The sequence below is a fragment of the Odocoileus virginianus genome, chromosome 15 (assembly GCF_023699985.2).
Source record: "Odocoileus virginianus isolate 20LAN1187 ecotype Illinois chromosome 15, Ovbor_1.2, whole genome shotgun sequence".
NCBI classification, from domain to species: Eukaryota; Metazoa; Chordata; class Mammalia; order Artiodactyla; family Cervidae; genus Odocoileus; species Odocoileus virginianus.
The window spans coordinates 47,161,503-47,182,302 of record NC_069688.1 but is presented as its reverse complement, the minus strand read 5'-3'; the positions used below and the strand labels follow the sequence as shown (position 1 = coordinate 47,182,302).

General features: G+C 49.8%; 1 long non-coding RNA gene across 11 annotated transcripts in view; it reads right to left on the bottom strand.

The window, feature by feature from the left end:
* Positions 1 to 1,639: 1,639 nt before the first annotated feature.
* The window catches only part of LOC110145210 (uncharacterized), a 29,428-nt gene continuing 10,267 nt past the window's right edge, over positions 1,640 to 20,800 (bottom strand). For 5 of the 11 annotated variants that reach the window (XR_011491501.1, XR_011491502.1, XR_011491500.1 and 2 more), the window contains 2 exons: positions 20,101 to 20,454; positions 14,057 to 16,993 (listed from right to left, as the gene is read on the bottom strand). This is a non-coding gene — a long non-coding RNA (uncharacterized lncRNA). Of the gene's footprint in view, positions 5,594 to 14,056; positions 16,994 to 20,100; positions 20,455 to 20,800 lie in introns of those variants that run through there. The other 6 variants (XR_011491507.1, XR_011491509.1, XR_011491506.1 and 3 more) reach the window with 6 other exon arrangements.

The window sequence follows — 20,800 nt, the reverse complement described above, 5'->3', positions numbered from 1 at the left end:
GGAGGCTGTGTGGAGTTTTCTGTGCCTGCCAGGATGTTTCCTCTTCACCGCCCTGACGAGAGCGCAGGCTCTGTCAAACAAGAGTGCAGGTCTGCGCTGCCTGCCTGCGAGCACAGCTGGGCCGGCCGCACACAGCTGCCAGCTGCAGAGGGTTTATTTTCATAGCAACCCGCCCTGTTCTTGACAACAGCGGCCTGGGGCCCAGCTGCAGGATGACAGGTATGGTCAATGAATTGCCGCAGTGGCTTTTGTCTCGCCCGCCCACGAGTGCCAGCGAGGCGTGTTTGTTCCTGTCCCTCGTGAGTCTGAGTCCGATTGATCCCCACACCCCGCTGACTCCACTTCCTTCAGAGCCCAGCCTGGCCTGAGCTCTCGGAAACTTCCCCTCACTAAGCCAGGGCCTAGGGAAATGTAGACCCATTGCCAGGAACTGAGTCGGGAAGAGAAAACATTTCAGAAAACACTGGAGAAGAGGGAACACTGAGAAGGCAGTCAGAGCCCATGTTCCTCACACCAGTGGGCCAGGCTCTATCCAGTGTGGGTGATGTCCCTGAAGGCCACAGCCATGAGGGCACTTACCCAGCGTACCATCCTGAGCAGAGAGTCCTGGCACAGATCTGCCTAAGGATGCTCAAAACTGGTCCTGTCATCTAACAGACAGGCCCAGAGATGCCAGGCGAGATGCACAAAACCAGACAGTGGGTGGGCGGTTAGACTAGGGTTAGAACCTGGGACCCACCAAAGCAAAGCCAGCAGAACTGAACTTCAACTTCCAGCCCCAACACACAAGCATATGCATGCACATGCACATATATTGCAGGTGATCTGTGACTTCCATGCCCTGACAAGAGCTCCTGTGACCTGAGTTTGTCTGCATACAAATGTGGGCTCTAGGGGTACCTGGAACCCACTCCATGATAATTACAGCAGCTGCTTTTTATCACTCAGCTCTATGCCAAGTATGGGGCCAAATGCCTACTTGCCTTAGCTCATATAATCCTCACATCTCAGTGGAGTAAGGATTATCCCCAGCTTATGAAGGAGGAGCCTGGGCTCGGGAAGATTCCTTCACTTGCTCAAGTCATTCAGCGAGAAGGAGGCAGAGTCAGGATGTGTGCCCGGGTCTGCTGGCTCCAGACCCATGCTCTCAGCCACTCCGGCATCCACCTGCCTCAGACAGGACCTGCTTCTATTCCCCTCCCTCCAAGAGCCTACTAAAGGGGTTCTCTGGAGTTGTCTTCTGGGCCTTTACTCCAGATGCAGGCATATATTTTGGCAGAGGGGAAGGTCGAGGACTGTACATTTTCAGGAGCATCCATCCACAAGCAAGTACCTAAGAAGCTCACGGACCAGCATGGGAGCCACACAGACCCCTCGAGGTTACCGGAACCGAGGGTGGTGGGCTGAGCGGGATGGGCCAGAGACCAGAGGGTGACTGACTTTGCAATGTGTTCTGTTTTATCTTTCAAATCTAGTACTGTATACATATCTTGCCTTTTTAAAAATAAAATAGATTTTTTTTTTAAAGTTACCCAAATGTTTTCAGAAGGGCTTATAACCCCGTACTGACTCGCAATACACGTTTTTTTGGTAGCACAACCCTTGTGACAGCTGCCAGCCTCCAGAACCAGCCAAGCACTTCATGCTTTGGGGATTTATTGTGATAAATAATAACCTGTCACCACCTTGGTGGAGCAGCACAAATGGGTTCTCACATCTCCTGGCCCAGTTCACACTTTGACTAGCCTGAAAGTTCCACTTAGCAGAGGTCTGGGTGTTCTAGCCTCCTTCTTACTCATCCATGAAGACAGGTAGAGGTATAGAAGATATGGTTGTCATTAGCCACTACCCACCCACCCCCTCCAGCACATCCCCCAAGACTTTCTTCAGAGCACTTGTAACGCTACTTGAAATGATCTCACTTGTGTATTGGATTCCTGCTAGTCCATCTCTCTCCAGTGAGCAAGCCCCAGGAGCGCAGGGACTTGGGCCTCTTCTCAGCACCTAGGACAGTGCCTGGCACACAGTGGGCACACAAGTGGGCACACATTTATTTTAATAAATAAATGACCACACACAGATCCATAGATTGTCAGAGCAAAATTGCATTCCTGCGTTATAAAAATGACCTGACAGGTGAATGAATAATGATTGAATTTTCATGATTCATGATGAATAAATGAATGGTGAAAGGCACCTTCAAGATAAATTAACCCAGGGCTTTGCTGGTGGTTCAGTGGTTAGCAGTCTACCTATCAACGCAGGGGTTCAGTCCCTGGTCCCAGAAGATCCCACATGCCCTGGAGCAGCTAGGCCCATGCACCACAGCTACTGAAGCCCTGGAGCCTGTGCTCCACAACGAGAGAAGCCACGGCAAATGAGAAGCCTGTGCACCAGAACTAGACAGTAGCCCCAACTCCCTGCAATTAGAGAAACCTGCATGCGGCAACAAAGATCCAGCACAGCCAAAAGTAAATAAACTAGCCCAAACCATATATTTAACTGATGATAGCAAGCAAAGTAAAGTGGCCTTTACTCATTTCACCCCCCTTTTTGTTATGAGCCAGATTTTGGAAACTGCTAAGCGAGTATCAATCCCTGTCCCAGCCCCCACCCAGCCCTGTAGCCCACAAGCATTCAGATCCCTACAGACAGCCCTACTCACCTTCAGCATCACTGAAACAGCACCAGTCTTCCTCTTCCCGCTGTCTCACGGGGTTTGGAAAGATCAACTTTTGACACTGTAGTCCCAGGAGCTATTGATTCTCAAGGGTCAGGAATCTCCCTGTATTCTAGGCATTTCAGAATATTTTAAGGAGGGCCAGTCTGCCCAGACAGTGTCTTCTGCCAGGGTCCCTTGGGCCCAGCTCCTACTTGAGCCTATTAGCCCTTGCAGCATCTCTACACCACACATTGAAAGCTTAGCCCTTGTTCTGCTGTTTCAATCCAACCTATTTGAGCTGGGCTGGAGCTCCCAGGCCATAATTCAGATCTGAGCACAACTGTCCAGACTTCTCCCGAGTTTGCCACCTCAGCCTTGGCATTTGCCCGTCATTTTTGCTTGCTCCCCAACCTTGCTCTCAGCGTGCCCCAGGCCCAGCAGAAAACCCTGAGCCCCTCCTGGAAGTCAGAGGTGAGCTAGGAGTAGAGGAAGGTTATCCTAAGGACAGTGGATCAGTCACTGCCTCCGTGGTTTCCAACCCCTCCTTACAAGGATGTGCACACACTAGCTGCCCAGCAAATCCCCACTGAATTGAATTTCCTTTCATTTTTCTCTCTTTCCAAAAGTCCCCTTCTGCCTGTAATCTAGTTACCTGGGTGGTGATGAGCACAAGTATTTAATAGAGGTGAATAACAGGATAAGCTGATAGAGTTAGACAGAAACTGGAACAGACATTCTGAGAGACTGCATTTTCTGCTCACTCCTCTGTATGCCAGCTACACATCTGGTTTCCTGTGGGTACAGACACCCAGGCAGGGCCAGACTGCAACCCAGGCAAACACCCAGGAAGGAAGGCAGCTGGTTTCCAAATCAGAGGAAGAAGTCTGTAAATAGCCTGAGTAGGCCATAGGGCAGGAAGAAGAGCTATGCCGACTTCACCCTCTCCAGGTGTGGGAAGAGGACAGTCCAGCTATGAATGGCAGGCAGCACAGCAAGGCAGAGGGCAAGTGCTTGACTGGCATTTCCTGGTACACCCATCTGGCTTGGTAATTTCCTGCTCCTGGGACGCATGGGTACTTGGGAACATTTTAACCCAGAGGCAAGTAGGGAAGGCTTTTGTCTTGATCAAGACTCTACTGGCTAAGTAACAGAAAATCCACCTCCAGTAAAAGTAATAAGAGGTAATTTTGTACAGCGTTTACTGTCATCAGGCCCTGTCTAAGCCTGCTATACCTTAACTGCTATTTCTCCCAACAACTCCATGAGGAAAGAATTATTACTGTCCCCATCTTACACACAGAGTCACTGAGGAACCTGCCCAGAGTCACAGAGCTTGGCAAGCCAGGATTAAAACCCAGTGATGATGGGGAAGGGAGGTTCAAAACGGGGGATGTATGTATACTAATGGCTGATTCACGTTGCATGGCAGAAACCAACACAACATTGCAAAGCAATTATCCTCCAACAATCAATTAAAAAAAAGATATTTCCATTCATCAAAAAAAAAAACCAACAACCCCAAACCTCAGTAATATGGTTCCTCCTATATTTTTCCTGCCTCTTCAGATCAAACAGGCAAAAAGGTCTGTGCTGGCTTGTGCTCCCACACCCCAGTCATATAGAGGTGGGGTGCAGATGAGGCTCAGAAGACGGGTGACAGGACTCCCCTTCTGGGTCTTTAGTCCCTCTTTTCCTGGAAGCTGGACTAACTCTCATCTACTGCAGCCTGATTTCAGCCCAATTTCCTCCACACACAGAGGGAGTTAGCCTCAGCGCCCTCTCTCTGTGCTCCGAAGCTGGAAGCCTCCAGAAAGGGCCAGTTAGCCCGCTGACTCAGACCTTGCTCCAGGCAAGGCCTGAGGATCTATCAGAGAGTGGTCTCTACTATTCCAATTCTTGCTCAGAGCCATGGGAGGTGCCAGTTCTAAGAAGCAGCAGAGAGAGTCTTTTTCTGAACCCAAGTGCCCCATATCCGCAGCCCAACCGATGGGAGTGAGAAAAGTCTACAAATCCAGCCCCCAAAACACGGTGGCCAAGATCCTCTGGGGGCTCCCAGGGCAGCCGGGTGGGGCAGAGGGAAACTACAAAGAGCAGACAGGTTGCTCTGGAAGGAAATGGGATCGGGGGAGCAGAGAAGGGAAGGGGAGGTCAAGCATGGACAGTGGTCAAAATAAGGGCCCCGCGACAGGCTGGGAGAGGACGCATGAACATGAAGGACAGAATGCCCTGATTCCCGGGTCGAGGGGAGGAGCCGGTGGGAGTCCGTGAGCCCTCTTTATTCTACACCAGCAGGCTCCACAGTCCATCAGCAGGCCTGCTGCAAATGAGTCCTCACCCTTCCTCCCAGCTTGAATGGGACTATTCCTGGATAACAAATGACCCCCAAACTTAGCTTGACAATGGTGTTTGTTGGTTCTCTCTCAGCTTCTGAGACTCAGGAATCTGGGGGCTGCTGGACCCGGCGACTCTGGCAGGGGTTCTCTCACGGGCTCGTGGTCCCACCACGGCCGCGGCAGGGTCATCTCTAAGGCCCCCACGCTCACAGTCCGCCTGGGTGGGGGCGGTCACAGTGGGGTCTCCTCGGCACTGCTCTGAGGCCTCTCCACGTGGCCTCCCCAGCCTGGCAGCTTCAGGACACCGGACTTCTTCCACATTGGCTCACGGCTCGAGGGGACACCTCCTGAGAGACAAATGGAAGTCGCATTGCCTTCTATGATCTTATCTTGAAAGTCACACATCACCTCCTCAGCACTCGATTGATGAAGAGAATTTCAACGGTCCACCCAGGTCCAGGGGGATGAAACACACTCCCCCTCCCCATGGAGGAGGGTCAAGGTCACACTGTTAGAAAAGCACGTGGGACGGGATACACAAAGGCACGTCCTCTTTGGAAATTGCACTTCTCCCACCATTCCTCAGCAGTGGTGTGATCTAGAAACAGGAAAAGAACCAGGGCTGATGCTGTCGTCTCACCCAAACCATGGCTCTTTTTTGTGGTAACTCAAACAATACAGACCTTAAAGCAAAAGGTGGAAATCCTCCCGTATCCTGCCACCCCGAGGAAACCTCCCGAACAATTTGATGTGCGTCCTCTCAGATCCTTTTCTGAAGCATTTACAAATATGCACAGAAGTCTTAACGTGCTGGCAACTTTTCACCGGCCCTCCAGGTCCCCTCGCCACACTTCTGCACCTGTCCTCCACCTGCCCCAGGAGGCTGACCCCCCAGCAATGACCTTCTGGCTTCCAGGTGGGTTTGGCAAAAGAGGAATAGCAGGTGGAGACTGGTGGGAAGAGAGTGAGGTCAGGGAGTTGGTTTGCCTTTTCCCTCCCTGGCTGTCAGAGTGGGTGACTCTCAGTTCCTGTGGGGTGACCCCTCCACACTGTTCTGTCTCGGGGTTCCAGCACGCAGTGATAGAGCCCCCAGTGTTATACTGCCCAGGATACTGCAGCCTGGTGATCTCACTGTATGCTGCCCACAGCTCTGTAAGTAGTCCTTTTATTAAGCTCTCCTCGAATTATCCAGTAAGAGTGTGGCTCTGATTGATACAATATAATGTAGCCCCATATTTTTAAGTGGTATTATGCTATGCATATTAGTTAAGAACTAGCTAGCCTTTTTTACTTTATTAATCATGTATGCTGTTCCACATCAGCACATATAAGATCCACTTTACGTGTGGTTATTAAAAGGAGCAGTCCTTTTGATATCTACTTGTACCATCTAGAATGTTTGCAACCTAACTGGGGTGACCTTCCCCCACTGAGGGACATTTGGGTGGTTTCCAGCTTTTTCCCCTCTACAAACACTGACACAGAACACAGGGTGTGTTCTGGGTGTCAAAACTGTTTCACAGCCTGAGGTAACTTAGAGGTTAAAGGGTGGGTTCTGGAGCTACATCCCTGGGTTCAAACCCAGTCTCCTCTACCTAATACACCTGCTGTGTGACCATGGGTATAGTTAACCTGCCCTGGACTCTTCCCTCATCCATTAAAAAGAAAATGATACTTTTCCTATTGGGAGGGGAGTCTCACAGGATCAGCTTAGCGATGATATGACAGGAACCCTGTAAAACACCTAGCACATACAAGCCCTAAGACTCCAGGTTCCCCATCTGTAAAATGGTGGTATTATTTCCCTGGTTGAGTGGTTTTGAGGACTAAATCTCACAAGGTTGTAAAGATTGAGATAATCCAAGTAAAGCACTTCGGACTGAACCCAGTCTGTGGTAAGAGCTCGGTAAACGTTGGCTCTTGCTCTTAGCACCCATAATCTCTACTAAGTGTGATATTTTATTATAGGTATTAAGACTACTATATAGTTTTACAGCAGTTATACTTTATGTTGATTACAGTTCTTAACAACTAAAATTATTTGCTGAGAGTAATCTAGGCAGAAGATGCTGCTTAAATGGACCCTTTAGGGATAGAAATGTACATAGAAACATAGCTTATTAATTTGTTCTCTGTTATTTCCTGTTGGGGAAATCAACCAAAGTTCCTTCTTTAGCTACAATATGTAAACGAGCATTTGGGGGTTGGTGGGGTGAGCGGAATGGGTTCCTTTGATGATTATCCCTATAAAGACGACCCCAAGATTTCTCTCTTCTTCCGTATCTGCTGCTTCCATATGTCTGGTTACTAGTGAGCTGAGGGGGACATGGAAAGGGGAGGAAGGCGTTTGTTGTTCTGGAACCTATGAATATCAGACGAACGCTAATCCCACTGACCACTCGGGTCACCTGGCAAACCCTGCGGTGTCAGGGCGACATCGGAAGAGTCACCATGTGCACACGTCACCGCGCAGCGGCCAGGCGGTTCACAGCTGTTGAAAAGGAGCCTGCGGTTTTGTGAAACCAACACCCCTACCAGAGAACTGCTTGTTTTAACTGCAGTTGTGACAGTGAAGCAAGCGACCGACAAACATATTGCCTCACACCCATCATGTCCCTAGGCCTGCAGCTGCCTTCTTCTCGAACTTGACATTTCTATTGGTGCCACCTCCGCAAAGGCGTCCATACAGAGAGAGTTCACCAGAATGCCATAGGCATCGGGCAGGGGCTACTGCCCACTGGGGTAAAAGCCACCGGCCCGGGCATCCAACCACGTAGGGCTGCGGACAGCCAGAGGGAGGCCGGGAAGGGAACGTTCTCCCCCTGCAGGGCCGTGTCCGCCACGCCCCTGTTCCCGGCACACGGAAATATGTACTCTGGCCGGCTGTTTGCCCTGAGAAGCTGGGCCCAGGCCACGGGCGTTCCAGTGCCTGCACAAACAGCGGACGTGATCCTGCCTGCCCAGCCCTCCACGGCTTTCCTTACAACATCCCTTGGTGGTTGTCAAACTCCAGCTGCCTCAGGCTGCCTGGGGGTGCGGGCTTGGCTGGGTGGCTGGGAGAGAGTGGGGCAGAGAGGAGGCTAGGTTAGAAGGCAGATTCCCAGGTCGCAGGGTGGGGGTGGCGGGGTGGCCCAGAGATGCTGCCTCTATGAATGAGGCTCTGCCTCTAAGAAACACATCCCTGTCAGAATCAGACTGGTGGGCAGTTCACCAAAATGGGCCCCAGACAATGTTTTTAAAGTGCCATCATGTAAAAAAGTATAGATTTCATGTTAAAATCTTATTTTGATCCAGAGCGTGGCCAGGCCCAGTTCTGTTCACCAGTAAGAAACCAGTGCTAAAGCAGCATCCGCCCCTGGAGGCAGGACTGGTACCCCCTAGTTTGTCATCGCACCAACCCCCCAAAACACACACAAATGCATGTGCGCTCACCCCTGTGGTTCCCTCCTCTGGCCGTGTCCAGTGCCCCCAGAGCCTTCGCATTTGCAAACTCTGCTCCACCCACCAGGGCAAGGAGAGGCAGAAGCAGCCCAAAGAGCTCGCTTCCCTGTTCTTCCAGCTGCAGCCCAGTGGTTCTACTGTCCCACCGAACACGGTTAAGTCTTCTAATTCCATTCTCCTGTGTCATTCCCCCCTCCAGGATGGAACTTCCACCAAAGCAGAGCCTTAGTTGTGTTCTCTGTAGGATCGCCAGTGCCTGCCACACGGTAGGGGGTAAAAACCATGTACTGAGCAAGTCAAAGCCACCATGAGATACCACTTCACACCCACGAAGATGGCTACAATCCAAAACCCAGAAAGCAACAAGGGCTGGCAAGGATATGGAGAAATTGGAACCCTCATACATTGCTCATGGGAATGTAAAATGGGGCAGCCGCTATGGAAAACAGTCTAGCAGTTCCTCAAAAAGTTAAACAGAGAGTTACCATATAACCTAGCAATTTTAATATATGTATATAGATAGATATTCAAGAGAATTAAGTACAGATGTTCAAGCAAAAACTTGTACACAAATGTTCATATCAGCACTAAAGCCAAAAAGCTGTAAACAACCCACATGTCCATTGACTGATGAATGGGTAAACAAAATGTGATATATTTGGAATGTTATTTCAAATGGAATATTATTCAATCATAAAAGGATGGAGTTCTGATGCATGCTATGACATGGATGAACACTATAAGTGAAAGAAGCGAAACAAAAGGCCACACATAGTATGGTTCTATTTAAAGAAAATATCCACAGTAGGCAAATTCGTGGAGGCAGAAAATAAATTGATGGCTGCCAGGGGCTAGGGGGCTTCCCTTCCCTGGTCCAAGGAAGATCCCCTGGAGGAGAGCATGGCAACCCACTCCAGTATTCTTGCCTGGAGAATCTCATGGACAGAGGAGTCTGGCAGCTACAGTTCATAGGGTCACAAGGGGTCAGACACGACAGAAGTGACTTAGCACACACACACACATGCACACAGGGGCTGGGAGGAGAAGATAAAGAAGAGTGACTGCTTAATAGATAGGGGGTTCTTTTGGGAGTGGTGAAAATCTTCTGGAGCTAGATAGGATGATGGTTATGCAGCACTGTGCATATACTAAATGCCACTGACTGTACACTTTCAAATGGTTAAGATGATAAATTTTATCTTACATGTATTTTATCACAGTTTTCCTTGCCTGGAGAGCCAGGAAGAGGAGGAGGTACCCACGGTGGTGGTCAGGCTGGATTGCAAAAGAGCTCTCAAATTATCCCAGAGATGGTAGGGAGTCACAGAGGAATTGTAAGCAGAGCCCATATCTGATCAGATTTGCAGTTTTTATGTTCTTTGAACCTACAAATGTTCCATGAGGTCCCCAAAGCAGCTGTAACACAACCCAACTTCATTCCTCTCTGGACCCACATACATAAATTAAGGGCCTTTCTTGTAGGTCAGGCACCCTGGAAACAGACTTGGGAATTTGCACGTGGGGAGGCCTATGGGGAGAAAGCCAGAGAGCGCTGCAAGGGGTATGAGGGAAGCAGGATCAGGCAGAGACCAGGCTGCACTGGGATGCGCTCACATCAGACACGTCAGCTAATCCCCTGGGGAGCTCTGCTGCTGCGGTGTCCTCAAAGGAGGTGAAGGGCCCGGGTCTTGGTGTCCCTTCTTGTTGACTAGCCATTGTGTGCAGACTGCCCTGGGGGAGAAGGCACAGCCTTGCACCTGGCAGCTGCCTTCATCAGAGGGCAATTCCTGGGGAAGGACTGAACTGTGAGCAGTCAGCAGACAGGCTTCCTGCAGCTGGGGGTGAAGTGCCTAGGCCCTGCAAGGAGATCTGGGTGGGACCCCACAGCATCCATCATAGGCCTCCCAGGTTCAGAGCTCTTAACAGTCAAGTGTTCATTGAGATCCACCCTGTTTCCCCAGCTTCTGACCACGCCCCCCCCGCCCCCTTACTCCAGGGGGAGCCAGCCCTCTATAAGTTCCCCTCAAGGGATTCAGGACATCAGCTAGGACATAGTTCCTTTCTTTTTCTCCCTTCTCTTTCTCCAGTCCTTCTCTGCCAGGGACCACCTCATCATTGGGTGCTATCACTGTAGCTGCTGAATTCCTCCCCCAACACCCCCACGTGGTTGCCCAGATGCAAACAGAGCTGCGTGGTGATCTCCAGCAAAGCTGTGGAGAAGGGCCCCTCCTCTTTGTGGCAGACTCCCCTAGAGGGACCCTAAAGACTCTTCTGCCTCAGTTTCCAGGGTTAGCTCCGTCACTTGGCGCCTGCTGGGCTGGGGAGTAAAAGTACCTACAGCAGTGGTTCTCAGCCCTGACTGCCCAACAGAATTCCCTGGGAAACTTAAGAAAAATACCAGTGCCTGGGCTCCACCCCAGGCTGATGGAATCAGAAACTCTTAAGGGAGGGGCCAGGCACTGGGAATGCTTTTTCAGTCTCCCCTGGCGATTCAAATACCCTGCCAGAGCTGAGAACCAGTGACCTCGATGATTTTTTAATTTTTTCTTTTTTTTTTTTTTACAAAGATCAGTTTCAGAACAGGAATGATTTAGGGGAGAGAAGTGAAGATTTGAGCTTCAGTAGAGGTGAAGGGAGTGGAAAAGATAAGGGTAGAGACTAAAGAAGGAGAATGAAACCAGGGTCAGAGGAGCAGGGTTTAGTTGGAGGAATCTCCTGGAGAGCCAAGAAATGCTCACTTAGGCCCTGCTCCCCAGGGATCCTGATTCAACTGGTCAGGGTGGCTGAGCCCTGGAGGTGGGGAGGGTATCAACTGACCCAAGTGATTCTGAAGCACAGGCCAAGCTGAGAGCTAGAGCTCTAGGCCATGTGACCGCCTCTGGCCTGGCAGCGCCTCTAAGCAGGTGTCCAAGGTGTCCAGGTGACCTCCACCCAGTGGTGAAGCCAACCGTGTTTCTCACCACCTGGCCCCTGGAGTGAAGTCTTGAGCAACCTCAATTTCCCTCCAATCTAAACTCTAACCCTGGCACACCCAGCCTGCCTCCTGAGGATGTGTCTGAGTGAAGTTTCGCAGCAGGACATGTTGTGAACAGCTGTGTGACTCTTGTTCTGGGCATCCAGTGGGGCTGTCTACCTCTCCCACCAAATGTTGGGTTTACCCAGTTTAGCGTTTTCTTATATAGCTGGGTTTTTCTTTTTTTTTTTTAACTCAGAAAGAAAAGAGCTATTTTTATAAAGATAAATGTAATACATGATTTAAAAAAAAACAAAAACATTTTCCAAAATATGAAGTAGAAAATGAAAATCGCTCTTAACCCCAACACGCAGAGCATTAAGATACACCGTTAAGAAAGAGCAAAGCAGCAAACCAGCCCCTGATGGCCGAAGCTGGCAACACTCTCACAGCCGGGGCCTTGGTCTTGTGGACAAAGAATGTTGCCTGCCATTCTCTTATTGAGTATATCCAGCTCCACAGAATACCCACAGTAGCCAAGGCCACTGCCACTGTGAAGTTCAAGGAAAAAACCACTCTGTACTCGTGTCTGCACGAGACAGAAACAAAAGCATCATCCAAACCACAAAAATAACCAAGCACCCCCCTATTCTGGCTTACAGGTTACTGTTGTTTTTGTTTCTGTAATATTCATTTATTTAGCTGTGCCGGGTCTCGGTCGCGGCACGTGGGATCTTCCATCTTCATTGTGGTATGTGGGCTCCTTAACTGTGGCATGTGGGATCTAGCTCCCTGACCAGGGATTGTGTTTCTTGCATTGGGAGTGTGCAGTCTTAGCCACTGGACCACTGCGGAAGTCCCTGCTGTTTTTGTTTTGTTATTACCAATTATAACCTCATTCCATTCATCTTGATGTGAATTATTAAGACATCAAGTCATAAAATCACCCCCACTTCCCAGCAGCATCCAGTCCAGAGCAAAGCCCCGCCTGCTTGAACCATCCCCCAAGGCAAAGACCACAAGATGAAACTTGATACTAATTCCTTTCTAGCAGCTTCTTCTGGAGATGCCCCTCACTCCCCATAAACCCCACTACACATGTGTTCCTGGTGTCCTTTGGCTGATGAACACTGACATCATAGATTTTGGGATATATCCTTCCAGACATTTTTTTCTTTGACTATAGATATACTTTTTATTTAAAAAATGAAAGACTGTAATTCTATTTTATGATCTGCTTTTTGTAAAATTAACAACCTCTTAGGAAAATTATTTTCAACAGCTGCATCTCCTGCTGTATGGATGCTACAGACATGCTAATACCACTTCCTGTGTGATTCTATATCTCTCTAAGCCCTGTGAGAGTAGGCTCATGTGCTTTTTTCTTTTTTAAGTATATCTGCACCCATTCATTAGCAATATTGGTCTTTGATTTTCTTCTTTGCACAATCTTTATCGGCTCTATCGATTTGTATCACATTTACTTAAAAAATGGAATTTGAGATTTTTTTCTTCCTTTGCAGTGTGTGTTTGTACATTCTCAGTCACGTCGAATTCTTTGTGACCCCATGGATTGTAGCCCGCCAGGCTCATCTGTCCATGGGATTTTCCAGGCAAGAATACTGGAGTGGGTTGCTATTCCCTTCTCCAGGGGATCTTCCTGACCCAGGGGTTACACCCAGGTCTCCTGCATTGCAGGCAGATTCTTTATCATCTGAGCTACAGGGGGTTCCCAAGCTGTGTGGTGCAACCAAAAAAAAAAAAGGTTCTAAAGAGTTCTGCTAACTTCAGGACTGACAGGTTCATGAAGGGTGACTAAGGGCAGGGAAAGACAGCAATTTAGAGAGAAACCTCTTAATCTCCTTGGGCAAGCATTTGTCTCAGCCCTGTTCTGCTTTTGGAACCTTGCTCCAGTTTGGTTAGGTATTTCTCATACTCCCAGGCACTCCTCGCTGCCTGCCAACACCTCTCCCACCACCTTGTTCCTTGACTGACTCCCTCGCTTCCACTCAACAAGGACTAAGTTGCAGAGGGGCCCATGGATAGTATCAAGTGAATAGTGGCCATGCTTCTGGTGATTAAATTCTGCACTGAGCAGTAAGGAGCTTCCATTTTCTTGACCCGGAGCTACGTGTCCAAAATGGTAGCCCCCAGCCACATGTGGCGTTTACAGTTTACATTAACTAAAATAAAATTCAGCTCCTCAGTTGCACAAGCCACATTCAAAGTGCTCAATGGTCACATGTGACTCATGGCTACGCTATTGGATGGTCCCATAAGTGCCAGAGAATTAATGCTTTCAAACTGTGGTGCTGGAGAAAACTCTTGAGAGTCCCTTGGAGTGCAAGGAGATCAAACCAGTCCATCTTAAAGAAAGTCAACCCTGAATACTCACTGGAAGGACTGTTACTGAAGCAGAAGCTCCAATACTTTGACCACCTAGGCAAAGAGCTGACTTATTGTAAAAGACCCTGATGCTGGGAAAGATCAAAAGCAAAAGGAGAAGGAGGAAGCAGAGGATGAGATGGTTAGATAGCATTACCGACTCAATGGACATGAATTTGAGCAAACCCTGGGAGATAGTGGAGGACAGAGGAGCCTGGTGTACTATGGCCCATGAGGTTGCAAATAGTTGGACATGACGGAGTGACTGAACAGCAACAATAATTACAGCATAACATTTCCATCTTTGCAGAAAGTTCCACTGGACAGGGCTTTCTACATATTTCTCACTAAAACCAATAAGGCCATAGCGTAATCTTGTATGTTTTACTAAGAGGCACCGCTTCCTTGAGACACCTTACTGACGCCTGCAGGGAACAACCAAGCAATAAATACTCAGATCTACAACCATGCTGTATATGACACCCACCGCTATGCAGTGCACAACCCGCTCCATCACATGCAGCAATCCGTGAAAGTTCTTCATCGATCCTTTGAGTTTCATTTCTCTCTGCCTTCGCCACTTCAAACCATGGCCCCTTATCTTTTCCTTTTCCTTTTGGGGTGCAGATGGGCTGTGGTTTGCACTTGGTCCTTGTTATTAATTTCCTGTAACTGTGGAAACAAATTACCACAAACTGGGTGGCTTAAAACAACAGAAATGAATTTTCTCACAGTTCTGGGAGCAAAAAAATCCAAGGTCAAGTTGTCCTCAGGGCTGCATTCTCTCCAAAATTTCCCTTCCAGCTTCTGGTGGCTCCAAGCTTTCTTTGGCTGCATAGCTTCAGACTCTGCCTCTGTCTTCACTTGGCCTTCTCCTCTGTGTTTGTGAATTCTCCTCTTCTACTTTTTACAAGGACACTTGTCATTGGATTTAGGACACAGCCAAATAATCCAGGATGACCTCATCTCAGGATTCTTAATGATATCTGCAAAGACTCTTTAAAAACAAGGTCACATTCATAGGTTTTGGGGGCCAGAACATGGACATATTTCTTGGGGAGCCACCCATCAACCCACTAGAGTCCTATTGTATGAGTGTCTTAATTGCAACCTCTGAAACAAGAGGGAAGGGGACAGGATACAACCTTTAAGAGAATGACATAGTCATTGTGGATACAACATAAACTGATTTGAATCTACTAGACCCAAAATGGTGGAAGGTTTGACTTCCAGTAGACTTTGAGCCTCATTATACACTCACTGCAATATATCCATATGCTGAACAACACACCCACTGGTGCTGTGACAGGTAGACCAACCACAGAAGACCAAAAAGTGGGCAGCGGCCCAATTCCTAGAAATCCCCACCCCTTCTCCAAAGTGATTGGACAGTCCTCTCACTCATCAGCCTAAGAATTTGCCCAGCCCATAAAAACTAACCACTTATTTGGGGGCCTCTTGCCACCTGAGATGGCCCACACTCTGTCTGTGGAGTGCATACCTCTCAATCAATCTATTGACACTTCTTACCTATCACTTTGCCTCTCAATGAAATCTTTCTACACCAAGACACAAAGAATCTGATCTTCATTAAGTCCTGAGACCAGGTGTGTGATTTCAATGAAAAGACAGTGGGTTCAAGTCCCAACTCACGGGTTCAAATCTCAATCAGAGTTTGGGCTGGGTTTGAATTCCATCGGAGTTGCACAGTTTCATCCCAGGTGAGAGACCAGGTGTGCGGCCTCACTTCCATCCGGACACACTCAGAAGTCCTCTGACTGATGCGTTTTTCTCTGAACTGAGCTATCTGGACCCGAACCGAAGTTCCCTCACCAGCAGGAGACACGCCCCTTGCTGTAGGCAGCTGTACTCTTGTCAGTACAGCAGAGGGTGACTTGCTCCTTCCCACCTCAGAACCATCTGCAGGGGTCCCCACCCCTTCTCAGAGGCACATGTTCATCTCTGTGCGAGAGTCTCCAGCCTTCCAAGGCCCCCACGCCACTCTGTAAGCACAGCTCTGCCCAGCCAGCCCCCCGAGGCTTTGGAGGACAGAGCATTGATAAGGACTGGACTAGACACGTGGAAGGAAAGGGAAGAGGAGAAAGAAAATAACCGTAATAGTAATAATAAGACAGCTGTTAACACTTCCATAGCACCTACCATGTACCAGGTACAATTTTCAGTCTTTTACAGCTGATAACATTGCAATCCCAATAACAACTCTGGGCCATAGATGCTCTCATCCCCACATCAGAGGCGAGGGATCTGAGGCAGAGAGGGATTGAGGATCACCCCCAAGCCTGAGAGGGTTCAGAGCCAGGATGGGAAGCCAGGCAGTATGGTTCCAATGGCCACACTTCAGTCAAGAAAAGACATTGCGTAGGCTGGATGTTTCTGGAGTCTCAGAGGAGTTGCAAGCTGTGACAGAAGAAAGGGGCTTCTGAGAAATGCTACTGAGTCAACCCTCAGCAGAGGAGGTGCAAGTAGAGCTTGGAAGTCCTTTCTGACGACGTCTGGTTAACAAACATCTGGGAACAGACTTGGAGCCAAGAGCCACCAGGCTGGTATTACCAGCCTCCATCTCCTCTCGTGTTTCCCCATCCAGCCAACACACACGGGTGAGTCAATAAAGGAAGTTCATGACGGGAAGAAGCAGAACCTTCCCTCTCACCTCTCAGCCCCCACGCTCTCCCCACCATTCTCAGAAGTTTCTTGTCATCCTACTGCTGTGAGGTGTTGAGGGGGTGGAATGGTGACCCAAGGGGGCTGGAGTGCCAGAGACACTCTGAGAAATGCCCAAGATAAGGAAGGCTTGAGCCCTCTGTGGGAGACATCTAAGAAGGGCTAAGGGGGCAGGGACAAGTCATGGCGTCAGCCGGGGGGTAGGCATGGTGCATTATGGTGGCCTATATCCTCCAGTTTAACCAAACTCAGCCCACCACACAGGCTGGGTTTGAGAGGCTGGCTTGCAGCCCATCAGGAATCACCAAGTGAGCCATGCGAGAGCAGGGACCAGGGACAGTCCCCAGTGTGCTGCCGAGAGACCACCATGGTCTTGCCCAAGCACTCACTCAGCTCTGTGAGAGGAGGGTCGAGAGCCCAGGAGATGGGGTTCCTGGCGTGGACACAGAGAAGTACAGCTGTTTCCTCTCAGCATGATTTTCAAGTGGAAATTTCAGTCATGAGCCAAGTCTTAGGGGTAGCAGAGGAGGCAGGAACCTAACACAGTAGAAAACAGAGTTGACAGGAGATATTTCCTCCTGAACTAGATCGGAACTCTCCTGGGCCGCAGAGAGGCACAGAGTGGACCCAGGTTTAAGACTCAGAGACGTCTGGCTGGGAATTCTGAGGCTAGCGTTTCTGTGTGACCTGAGAGAGACTCCACGACTTCTCTGGGCCTCTGTTTCATCTTCTGTAAAAATTGGGACTAAAAGCACCTCAGAGGAGATACTTATCAAAGCCAGGTTCTCTCGTAAGCTGTCCTTTCTTCCTTCCTTTCTCAACACCCCAGTGAGTGCTCCCATCCAACATTTCAAGCTGAGACCTCCCAGGGCAGGCCTGCCCCTTTTCCTCCTGCTCTCTCCCCTCCTCCCGCTCTCTCCCCTCCCCTCCTTGTTCGCTGGGAAAGGACACAAGAGCAGCTCCCACACAGCTCTGGGAGGAAGGCCCCTGAGCAGGGGGCAGAGGGCCTGCAGGGTCTTCGGCTGGCCCAGAGGCCTCAGGCAGGCAGGCTCCACTCACCTTCAGGGGAGGGATAGCAGGACCCTCGTTATCAGGGGTTTCCCTGGGCTCCTGGGGAGCAGACCCCTCCCCAGGGTACCTGTGGGCAGCACACACAACTAGTCGCCCAGCAGATGCCCACGGATTGGCACCTCAGCCTTGCAGGAAAGGCCCACAGGCATTCAATGACCTCAGCCCCAGAGAATGTGGGGCAATTCAGTGTTGGGCCTGAAGGAGAGGTCAGTGCAGGCTGGCCCATCTACAGGGTCAGCTGAGGTGTGGCTCGGTGTTACTATACTCCCGGGGGGCGGGGGCGTGGGGGCGGTCAGGGCGACCTCTCAAGCCCACGGGAGATGGCCTGGGGGCCCTGGCGCACTTGTAGATCCGTTGGCAGCTGCCCGGAGAAGCCTGAATTGTTTCCAGGTTGTTTTCCAGGCTTCCTTCTGCAGCTGCTGGGCCCTGCCTATTCCCTCCAGGGAGGCAAAGCTCCGAGAAGAGGCCCAGGGCCTTTTCCCAGGGCCCTGGGAGGGAGGCCTGGAGCCAGAGGCCTGGTCTCCCTGGAGTCTCCGACACCAGGCACCAGGCAAACAGGCCAGACTCTTTTCCAGAAGTCACTTCTCTGCCTTCCCCTACTGGGGTGGATGGGAGGCCCATCCAATGTGGCCAGATTGAGCAAATGAAAATACATGATGCCCAGCTCAATTTGAATCTCAGTTCAACAATGAATAATTTTTTTTTTCATATAGGTATCTCCCATGCAATATTTGGACCACGCTTTTACACTAACAAAACGCTCGTTGTTTTATCTAGAATTTACATGCAGCAGGCCATCTTGTATTTTATCTGGTAACCCTGGCCCCACCTCATTCTTTAAATTCTAAGAATATCCCCCTTCTCTGCTTCTTATCTGGGAGGAGATATTTGAACCTTAGGGCACCCTGGTTATTTTTCATGTTATTGTGGATTTAACTTGGTTTTAAAACTCTGGAATATCACTGACATTTGTAAACATTTTTGAAGCTGATCTATTTTATTAACTGGTTCAGACAGTAAAGAGTCTGCCTGCAATGCAGGAGACCCAGATCCCTGGGAGAAGGGAATGGCAACCCACTCCAGTATTCTTGCCTGAAGAAATCCATCAATAGAGGTACATTCCAGGGGATTACAAAGAGTTGGACATGACTAAGTGACTAACACTCATTTTTCATATGACAGTCACCTAGTGTAATAAAAACCTCCGAAAATTTTTAAAAATAAAAAACTTCCAATGGATAATTTCTTTTCCTTCACATTTCTTTCTTACTTTTGTTACTCTTGTATGTTTTGGAAATGTTCTGCTAGTATATAGGAAAGCATCCTATTCTTACCTTATTATCAGTGCTAAAGGAAAATGCTCTTTACCCTTCTCTTCTTTTCCTTTTAAGAAAAGCCCACCTACCACCATGTACCCTGTTTCCCTTTGAAAAGGGAGGCTGACAGGTTGGTCCCATCTCTCTCAAAAGGGGAGCTCACAGGTGAATGACAGACACCCCTCGTGCGTGCACACTGTTGAAATTACTCCCTGGACTTGGAATGTCCTAAGGGCCAGGGCCAGAGAAGATCTCCAGGGAGGCACGCTTGGGGCTTTGGAAAGGTGTCTCATTCACTTTTGTCTCCCTCTGCTCCTTTTCCCACAACCCCCACCCCGCCCCACCCAAAGTATTAGAAGTAGCAACACTCCAACATCCAATGGCGCAGGGCAGACACGAGTACAGAGGTTCCAGGTCTCTGCCTCTGGGTGTCCCGGCAGGGACCTGAGTCTGTGTTAGTCACTCAGTCGTGTCCGACTCTTTGCAACCCCACGGACTGTATCCTGCCAGGCTCCTCTGTCCCTGGGATTCTCCAGGCAGGAATACTGGAGTGGGTTGCCATTCCCTTCTCCAGGGGCTCTTCCTGACCCAGGGGTTGAACCCAGGTCTCCTGCATTGCAGGCAGATTTTTTACTGCCTGAGCCACCAGGGAAGCCCCTAATGCAACACAGAGGCTCTGAACACAGAGGGTCTGCCCTGGCAGCCCCCCGGCCCCTCCAAAGCCCAGCTGCTCCTCTGGGTCCCTGGGGAAGAACCTTGGGGAACATCCAGCTCTCTCCAGGCAGCACCCTGGCAAGGGCCCAGCTGGGGGCCCGCCCTGCCCAGCGTCCTCTGACGCAAGCCGTCCTCAGCCACGCCAGGCAGGGCCTCCTGGGCCAGCCCGCACCACTCCCACCCTCCTCCCCCCGCCTCCTCCCACGCCTCCCTCCCAGGATTCCCGAGGACTTCGTCAGGGGTGCCTCACACCGACATCACACCCACCTTGGCTCACAGAGAGTGTGAGACAATGTATCTGCCACACAGGGGTGGCTCTGGTGAGCTCCCAGGTTGCCACCTGGACAAATGACTTAATAGCATTCACCCACCTGCCCCACAGCCTGGCCGGGAGTTTTTCCCCCATCTTGCATCATCTTCTTCCATCTCTTAGGGAGCAAAGTGGCTAAGCTCTCAGTCTCAGATTGAAATAACTGGGTTCTAACCCTGGCTCTCTCACCCACTAAGTAGTTGCTTGACCCCTCAGCGTCTCCGTTTTCTTACCTGGGAAAGGGAGGTAATCATCAGTTCTGCCTCCTAAGGCTGCTTCAAGGATGAAATGAGGCAAGTAAGGAGCATGTCAGGAGCTCAGGAAAATTCCTGGCACATAGTAAACGCTTATTAAACGTTAGCTGTTTACCATTTTCTAGACTTGCCAGATGTCTTCTGTGGTCACCAATGTCTGGACTCTGCAGTGGGCAGCACACAACACCAGGCACTAAAGCAGAGACAAAACATCAGCATGGTTGTTCTGATTCTCTGCTTTCGGGTCCTCTGGAGAAAATCTGAAAGCACCTACATAGTGGACTCCTCCTGTGCTCTGTGGCCACTTTCCCATGAATCCTTTGAAGGCTCTTCCTGTATTTGGGTAAAATCCCACATTAGACGCCCATCCTCCCCAAGGTGAGAAGTCAGAAACTGCATTTCCCAGCCTGCCCTGCAGCAGGGCACAGGTTCACGACCCAGGTTCCACCAATCAGATACATTCACCAGAGACCTTGAAGAAGCAGGAGGCTGAAGACACCTCAAAGGCAACTGACTCGCCTTCATACTTTCCTACACGTCTCTGCAGAGGTTGTTATGACTTGAATTGTGTCCACCTCCCAGGGAAGAAAGCACACTTGAGTCCTAACCCTTTGTTCTTCAGAACGTAACATTTGTTGAGGATAAAGTCTTTCCAGAGATAATCAAGTTAATAAGGCCA